Source organism: Gavialis gangeticus, unplaced genomic scaffold (assembly GCF_001723915.1).
Source record: "Gavialis gangeticus isolate Ggan-Ray unplaced genomic scaffold, GavGan_comp1, whole genome shotgun sequence".
Taxonomy (NCBI): Eukaryota; Metazoa; Chordata; order Crocodylia; family Gavialidae; genus Gavialis; species Gavialis gangeticus.
Genome location: NW_017728973.1, coordinates 6,448,208 through 6,456,829, shown reverse-complemented (window position 1 = coordinate 6,456,829; position 8,622 = coordinate 6,448,208). Strand labels below are relative to the sequence as shown.

At 47.7% G+C, this 8,622-nt stretch overlaps 1 long non-coding RNA gene across 1 annotated transcript; it reads left to right on the top strand.

The window, feature by feature from the left end:
* The first annotated feature begins 927 nt into the window (after positions 1-927).
* On the top strand, positions 928-2,374 carry LOC109290789. The gene is made up of 2 exons (XR_002095684.1): positions 928-1,342; positions 1,679-2,374. It is a non-coding gene; the product is annotated as an uncharacterized LOC109290789 (long non-coding RNA).
* The last annotated feature ends 6,248 nt before the right edge of the window (positions 2,375-8,622 follow it).

The following is an 8,622-nucleotide window of genomic DNA, read 5'->3' as shown; positions in this document are numbered from 1 at the left end:
CCACTCCCTGCCTTCTGCCCTTCTTGGCCATCCCTTGGAGAAAACATAGGCCTCTGGAGGTCTGGGTTCCTGGTTCCTACAGAGGTTTCTGTGATCTTGGGCAAGGCACTTAGTTTCTCCGTGCCTTGGTTTTCCTGTTGGAGATGATGCTGCTTCTTTTCACCCCATCCTGCATCTGCCTTGTGTATTTAAATTGTCAGTTCATTGGGGCAGGAGCTGGCTGTCTCTGTATGTACAGCACTTAGCACATTGTGGCCTTTATCTTGGCTGGGGCTTCTTGGTGCTGGGGTACAGAGCTCTGTGTATGCCCGTCTAACTTAATAACACTGTTTCCATAGGTTGAATGGGCAATCCCTACTAAACAACTACTCCTTTGAAGCACAAGTACATGGATGAGTCTGGCCTCTCTTTAGCTGTTCCTCTCTTCTTCTCTCTCTGGGTTTTCAGGCACGCCTCAGCTGTCATGTCATCCAGCAGCTGCTTTGCCTGTATGAGTCTCTACCCAGGCAGTGCATTTATACAGTTGTCTCGGTTGGTACTCGGGGCTTAGAAGGGCCCCCAGGTACTGAAATACCCAGCAGGAAGGTCTCCAGGCTGCATCCAAGTTTCCCCCCACTCCAGCAATCTAGGGTGTGAAAAGTCTAGTTTGATCAAAGAAGGGGTAACCCATCTACTCACTTCCTTTTGGGGGTCACCCCTTAGTCCAAATCTGCTTATGCTAGCGCCACACCCCCCTTTCTTGTGACCTCTTGGGATATGGCCACACCAGGTTCCCCGAACCAGCAAAGCAACTCTTCTAGAAGGCAAGTTGCTGCTTTTGTCCCATGTGTCTGTGGAGCCCCTTTAGCAAGGAGCTGGGCTCATCTCAGTCTTTCCCATTCAAAGCCTGTCCTAGATGCACCCCCTCTTCCATCATCCCCCTCCTTCACATTTTCTTTCAGTCTGTCATCTTGTTGATGGAAAGCCAGCTCAATCAGATCAGGCATCCTCTCTCTAGCCTGGGCACAGCTCAGCTGGCTGTCCTCCAGCTGGGAGGGGAGGGAATTGCTGCTTGGTGGGGGGAGCTCTTGTCCATTCCCCACTTCTGCCATTGCATGCACCTTGCCTGCCTTCCTGAAGCAGTGAAAGCAGCCTCTGCGGCAATCCCAGCCTGAGCCTGAGGAACACAGGCCACCTTTGCCACTACCTCCTTCCTCTGCCATCATGCTGGACATCTTTATCCTGATGTTTTTTGCTATCATCGGCCTGGTGATTCTCTCCTACATCATCTACATGCTCTAGGAGCTGCCAGGAACAATGGAGCTCTGCTGCCGGCCTGCCTGCCAGTCAGAGCATCCTCCAGGTGAGCCTGCTGCTCCCGAGCCAGTGAGTGGCAGTGCCCGGTTCAGTGCCCGGGGCTGGAGAAGTGGGGCGGGTTTATTTCTTAATACTATTGTCTTAAGTCATTGCTCCACCCAGGCTTTCTGAAAGAGAGGAGCTGCTGGCCTCTGTGCAGCTCTTTCCTGATCAGTGGCTGGGGGGGTGGGGAATCCATCCCTCTTTTTTTTTTTAATATAATCAAATTTAAACATACATCATCTTTTGTTGAGAGGTTGTGGGGAGGGGTCTGCTGTAAAGATCTGTTCCCCTCCAATCTGGAAAGGCGCTCTGCCTTTTCTAACATTGCTCTGTGCCATAGGGGTTTTGTCTCCTATGGGGAGAAGGAAAAAGGCAGTTGTTATAGAAGAAATGAGGGATTCCATCTGCATGATTCAAATGGAGATGAAATGGGCACCTTGCCACATCCAGCTCTCATCGGTTTAGCAGCCAGTCACACGTTTCCTGTGTTCTGCCCAGTGGATGGAAAGCCGATGCCTTGTGGCATCTGTGTGTGTTTACACCCATGCCATTTTCTCATCCGTAATGTGTTGGGGGTTTCTGCCTCAGGCCCAGCTCAGACGAGACTTTCCTTATCTTCAGCTACAGCAGCAGCAGCACAGATCTAGTCCAGAGCCTTCTGGAAACAGAGTTAACCCTTTGCAAGCAAATGTCTTTCCAGGCTGGAGAGAGGGAAAACCCAAGAAGAACAGCAACTGATCACTGCAGCTGTCAAGGAACATAGATGTCCTTGACATGATGGCCGAGCTGTCATAAGCCATCAGAGGAGCAAATGAAAAGCAACACGATGGATGGAGAAAGTGCGCTGGAATGAAGTCTTGCTACAGGGAAGTGTGGTGTTTTGTCTGAGGCTGGCATTCAGCACGTGTAACTCGCCCTGCTCCCTGGCCATGTAGAAACACCTTCCCAGGAAAAGGAGCTGCAGTTTAAGTCCTAGGAAATATGTTTATTGAATTAAAAGTGTCCAGGAGAAAATAAATAAAGTTGAAAAAGCAACGCAAAGTGAGAGTAAAGCCTGACTCTGATCACTGTATCTTATGTGCATGTTATTCCTCAGCCTAACTGAGCATCAACTGCTTTTTGTCCTGTGTTGCTGAAATGCAGCTACTTCTGGTGGGGAGGGATTGTGTTAGGGAGCACATTGCAGGAATGTGGGGAAAAATTGGGGGTAAGGGCTCTGCAGGTGAATCCTTGCTCTTGAGAAAGCTGACAAAGGTTTAATAAACAGAGTGTGAAAGATGGACAGAATTTGCAAACTACTTTAGTAGATAGCTCTGATCAACCTGTTTTGAACGTGAGCAAGCAGTATACCAGGAGAGGGATACAACCAACAGCACCATTAGCTTCAGAAACCTCTGGGCTGGCTACCTCCTTATGGGTCAAACCAGTGTAAAGGATTGCCCTTTATGAAAGGCACTGATGCCCTCATCCCATCTGTTTTGAGGGGGAGGTCTGATGTTCAGGAGTGTTGAGTCTCATAGTTGCAAATTAACCCAACTATGAGACTATGGGGGCTCCTTATCTCCTTACAAATCAGACCCTAAATGGGACCTTGGCTCTTAAGATATTACCCAAACATGACCTCTTTATTCTCACGCACCCCCTTCCTCCACACACTATCCCCCAATTATGTCTGCTGAATGGATCAATTATTGTTTGAGATGTAGCTGCCCTGGTCAAGAATGGAGGGGCCCTGCTCTGCCTGCCATTGCACTTGCACAATGGAGCTACATCCCTGCCCCAAGAAGCTCTGCCTCACATTTTCAAAGCTAGCTTGCCAATTTAGACGCAACTTATTCATGAGAGTTGCATGTCTAACTCTCTCAACTTGCCACGCCAGGACACAGCTCCGTGGGATGAAACTATAGCCAGTCAGGAATTTCCCATGAAATGGGGTTTGGGCAGAAAAGGCCAACTTGTCAAAACCAAAACTTTTTATTTTTCACAGAAAGGCATCTGTTTTGAATCAGCTTTCAGCAGGCAAAGCTTCTTGTGTCCAGGATGGACATTCCTAGTACAAAGGTGGTCCTGTGCAACAGAGGAGTTAGTAGGCCTGTGCAAGTACGCAGCTATTTGATCTGGCTTTGGATCCAGCCACTTCGGATGCGAGGGATACGATCCAGAGCTCCAGACCGGGTTCCCGCTTCGATCCGTCCGAAGCAACTCCAAAGCTTCAGAGCTGCCTTGGAGATCCGACCATACGTTATAACGGGGAATCAATGAAATATCTATAACTTTGTTGTTTTATGTCTGATTTTGGATGAAACTTGCAGGGGTGGTAGCCTCTACTGAGAGCATGAAGCCTGCCAGGTTTCAAGAAAATCGGTGCAGGGGTTTAGGAGGAACTGCACCCCAAATTCTTGAAAGCAAAAATCATGTCACATGTATGTGTTACACCACAGGGGGGTGAAAACTGCAGGAGTGGTGGCCCCCAGTAAGGCCACAAAGCCTGCCAAGTTTCAAGAAGGTAAGTGCAGTGGTTTGGGGGGAACTGCACCTCAAGCTGCGGACAAGCAAAACTCGTGACGGGGTGACACTGTGTGTGTTAAGGCGCAGTGGGGTGACAGCTATAGGGATGGTGGCCCCTGCTGCGGCCGCAACACCTGCCAGCTGTCAAGGGGATTGGTGCAGGGGTTCTGGGGCCCCCTGTCCATGGGAATGTGATGGGCCCATCGGGCCCTGCACCCCTAGCTGCTGACAGGCAAAACTGGTGACATGGGTGCTTGTGCAACTGGCTGTCTCTGTCTTGGGGCAGTTGATTGTCTGTATTGATTATTTCCTCTCCTTAGTCTGCGGTTTTGTAGGTGTTAATCCTTGCTAATTAACTCATTAACACCTAATCAAAACCTACCACCCTTGCAAGTTTCATCCAAATCAGGCAGAAAACAACAAAGTTATAGATATTTCACTGATTCCCTATTATACCCTATGGCCGGATCTCCGAGGTGGCTCTGAAGCTTTTCTAAAGCAGTCAGAAGTTCCAAACCACTTTGGAAAGCCTAACGAAGCCAGCGCTTCGATCCTGATGTGCTGCTTTGGATGCAAAAGTGTCTGAAGCTTCTCCAGATCCAAAGCACAGTCCGAAGCCTCGCACAGCCCTAGGAGTTAGGTGGTACTGAACCTTTTGGTAGCACAGGCCAGATGAATGCCGTGGGACTGGTCCACTGGCTGGATCAGGTCCCATGTACCAGGATCAGGCCCTGCAGCCCTGTGCTGCCCCCACCTGCTGGGATCAGGCCCTGGGGACGGGACTGCTTCCACCTACCAGCATTGGGCTCTGGGGCCCTGCACTGCCCCTGCCCAGCTTCAGGTGTTGGGATTGGGCTCTGGCGCCCCATGCCACTTCTGCTTAGTCCCAGTTGCCAAGATCAGGGTCCAGGGCCCTGTGCTGCCCCAGCCTGGTTCCACATGCCAGGACTGGGCTCTGAGGCCCCGCATGCCCACAGGATTGAGTCCCCCTAGTCCTGGCTCTGCCATATGCAGAGGATAGATTCAAACCTGGATTACCCATGTCTCTGGAAATTGCCTTCAGCACCAGGCTGTTGGCTGTTCTGGGGTGTCCTCCTTTCACCCTTTCCTGTTGGTGATGTTTCACTTCATACAGGTCATTAAATGTTCACCAGAGTGGGAGCACTTTCTTCTTGCTTTCCCAAATCCTAGATAACTGCCCTGAGCACCAACACATAATGTCAGCCTCTCTCTTCCTTTGGCCAACGGAAATTCAGTTATTTATACAAAGTGAAAATGCTCCAACAGAAGCAAGCCAGAGCAACACACCCCAGGCTCTCCTGCTGGTCAGGACACTCACCTGTGATGCAGGAGACCAATATTTTGAATTGGGTAGAGTGGTAGAGTAGTACCTGGGTCTCCAGCAGCCCAGAGGAGTGATGTAAATGCAGGTGTGCTAGAGCTGATCTCTTTCTCTTTGTTTCCCAAAGAACATCAAAAGGTCTTGGTTCCTCGCGAGGGAGAAGAGCATTTTTTAAATCTCAGAAATTGTCACCAGCTGAAAGAACCATTTCAGAGGAAATGGTTGCTGCTGGAGTCTGGGAGAGGCTTTCCCCCAAGGAAATTTACCTGTAGGCAAGCCTGAGCATGAGTGGACTCATGGACTCTCTATACTCCTCTTTGTATGTCACCTCCTGCTCTCCAGGGCTGGGTGGGGAAAGAAAAAAGCCTAAATATTAGGGTCAAGATTTTTAAGAAGCTCCCTCAAGTCTTAGTTCCAAGCCTGCACAGTCCACCTTAAAGGAAATTTTGACCTGTTCTCTGTGTTTGAATTAGCAGAGAGAAAATGACACTAGGCCCCTCTTCATGGAACAACATTGTATTTACTTGGTTTAAGCACTCCAGTTATGTTTAATCCTTAAACATTCTCCAAATTGCTAGCCTGCCTTTTGGATTATAACAGCTTCACTCTTTCTGTAGAAATAATACAGGCCATTTATTGAGTTGCTGGAATTAAAAAACGGCTTTGAAAGTAACCATCTGAGAGTAGTAACCATCTACTTAGGCTTAGTACATGTCACATGCAATGTTTATTACAGACTGTACTTTAAAAACTAAATCATTCTCCTAGAAGATGAGAATTTTGGAAGCCTGGTTTCCCCCTGGAATTAATGCTTGCTGGTAAGCAATAAACTGGAAATAAAAGTTTTGTAATGGAAAAATCTTGCTGCGCCATAAATTCACATGGCACCATTATAATTAGGAAAAGATTTATCTTGGGTTGTACAGTGTTTGTGGCTTATATAAGCAGTTTTGGGGGGTACAAGTATTATTTGGTATCAGTTGATCAGATTTATTGAAAAGAATATATTTACATAAGAAGTGTATTTTAAGAGCTCAGAAATGCTGGAATTATGGTTATCATTGCCAGCTGAATACTTTCATAGTTCAATTTCCTGTTAGTAAAAATCCCTGGGGAAAGGCGCACTGTTTGTAACTTTGCCTTGTGGATCCAAATTGATGTTCTCAAGTGCATTCACTTCAACCTAAGCTATATTACACAGCTCTTCGACTGCCAAGACCCAAGTGTGGGTGACAGGCAGGCCTTTAAAAAAAAATGAGAGACCCTCCTTCCCCTTCCCTCCGCCAAAAAAAAATGTTGAAATGGAAGTCTGATATATTATGGGAAGAATCTCTTTAATATAAATACAATTTTTAATGACCTCAGTTTCATGTGTCTGTATATGTCAACATCTACAATGATGAAGAACGAGAGAGTAACCAGGAATGTGTGGAATGGACATTCAGCTTGTTGTAAAACCAAGGACAGTAATTATATATTACTATAAATGCTTTTCTTTCCCAAAGGACTTTACAAACCCAAGAAGCTATGTGGGACAATCACTCCATCTATGCCCAAAGTGCAGCCAGTTCTGTGGCAGAATGTGGCAACCAGCTTAGTGTTACAAGCGAAGCAACACAAAACAGCTGATGATAGAAACTGATGAGATCTTGATCCAGCTGAAATTGTGAGGGAGTGTTGTGTAGGTGGAGTGCAGTTGCCTGCAATGAAATTTGCCCTGGTATGAGGACTGATGCCCCTGACTTTTTCAAGAGATTCTATGTAACCTTTACTGATCAGAACTGTAGTCATACAAAAAGTTTCAGGGTTAAATTCAGTGGGAATTAGGCCAGTGTCAGTGGAACCAGGATTTCACCCAGAGTTGCTAGAAGAAAAGCACATCCTCCTTTTAACAACAAGCTAGCATGCCAGTTCGGTATTGACCGAGAAGAGAGAGTATCACCTTGTGAATTGTCATTATCACCAGTTCCCTTAGCTGGCTGAGTTTTTCTTGAAGGTCTTCCATCAGAATATAGACTAAATGTGTTTAAGACTGTTTAATTTGTGAGATCTAATAAGAGCCTAACACAATAACTTGGCAGTGCTGGGATGTTTTCCAGTTTAAATAAAATCAGTTTGGGAAGTCTTATTTCAGGGGTTTCAGTCCATTAAAAAGGAAAATCCTCTTTTGGCAAGAAGTGCCGGAACAAGCACAAATACCATAAAAATTGAAACAAATGCCAAAACCTCAATGCAATGATGATGATGATACCCACAATGTTTGTAACATTTCAACTTTGGCAGCCCCTTGAAACTTGAGTGCCTTGAGGATTAGCTGAAAGGGGGTGCATCCACTCGAGATGCTTTACTGCACAGTAGCATAATTTACTTCACAGTAAAAAGTCACCATCTACATGTGTGAGGCATCTACTGTGCAGTAAATTAGTCTACGGCACAGTTAGCTAGAACCTGCAGATAAAGGCACTAAATTAACTGTGCAGTAGCTTCTGTGCACTACCACACGTGTAAATGCTGACCAGCAGCGTTTCCTCTAAGCTGTGTGGCGTGCACAGCTGTGCCGGTGAGCCTGGCAGTACAGCATGAGTGTGCCTGTGCAGCCATGCATGCCACACAGCTTAGAGAGAATGCTGCTGATCAGAAAAAAAATTTGCTCCCAGTGAGCCACACCAGTAGGGGGTTAGCTTCCTGCCTGGAGCAGAGCCACATGGCTGGGAGTTCCTCCAGCCATGTGGCAGGGATGCCTCAGTAGCTGGCCTCCAGACTGGCCTTCAGACCCCTGGTCTGACCACCAGGGCCAGTGCCTCCAGCTCCTCCCTGGAAGGGGCCACTGCTGGGGTGGCCAGGTGCCATGCCACCGTGCCCCAGGGATACTGTAGACATCACGAGAGACAAGAGTCAGACAGCCAGGATCACCTGTCATGCCCATCCATTAAGCCCTGCACGGGGAGGAGGGCCAGGGGAGAAGGGGGCACTGAAGCCACGTGTGACCATGCCAGCTGATATTTCCACTTTCAACACTACCCATTACTGTCTCCCTTTATCCAGTTCCTTACACATCTTACAGTTCTTTTATTAATGCCCATCTTTTGCTTATCTAATAATTAACATTTTCCAGTGTGGGACCATATCTAACGCTTCACTGAAGTCCCAGTAGATTAGATGTTGGAGTGCACTGATAGAGATTTTGGGGGCCAATACCAACAGCTGATTTTTAAGGAGCCATATCGGCCGATACCAATCCGATTTCCCATACAGCTGAGCGCAGCTGGTAAGTCTGGTGTGGTGAAAGGGGAGGGAAGAGGCATGGGGGGACGGGTCAATGCCCCCTCATGGTGAGGGAGGGAGTGGGGCTAGGTCTGGGGTAGGCGCTTCCCAGCCAGGGTGGGGCAGGCACGGGATGGAGCTGCAGCTTATATGAGTGGTTTGGGGGGGGG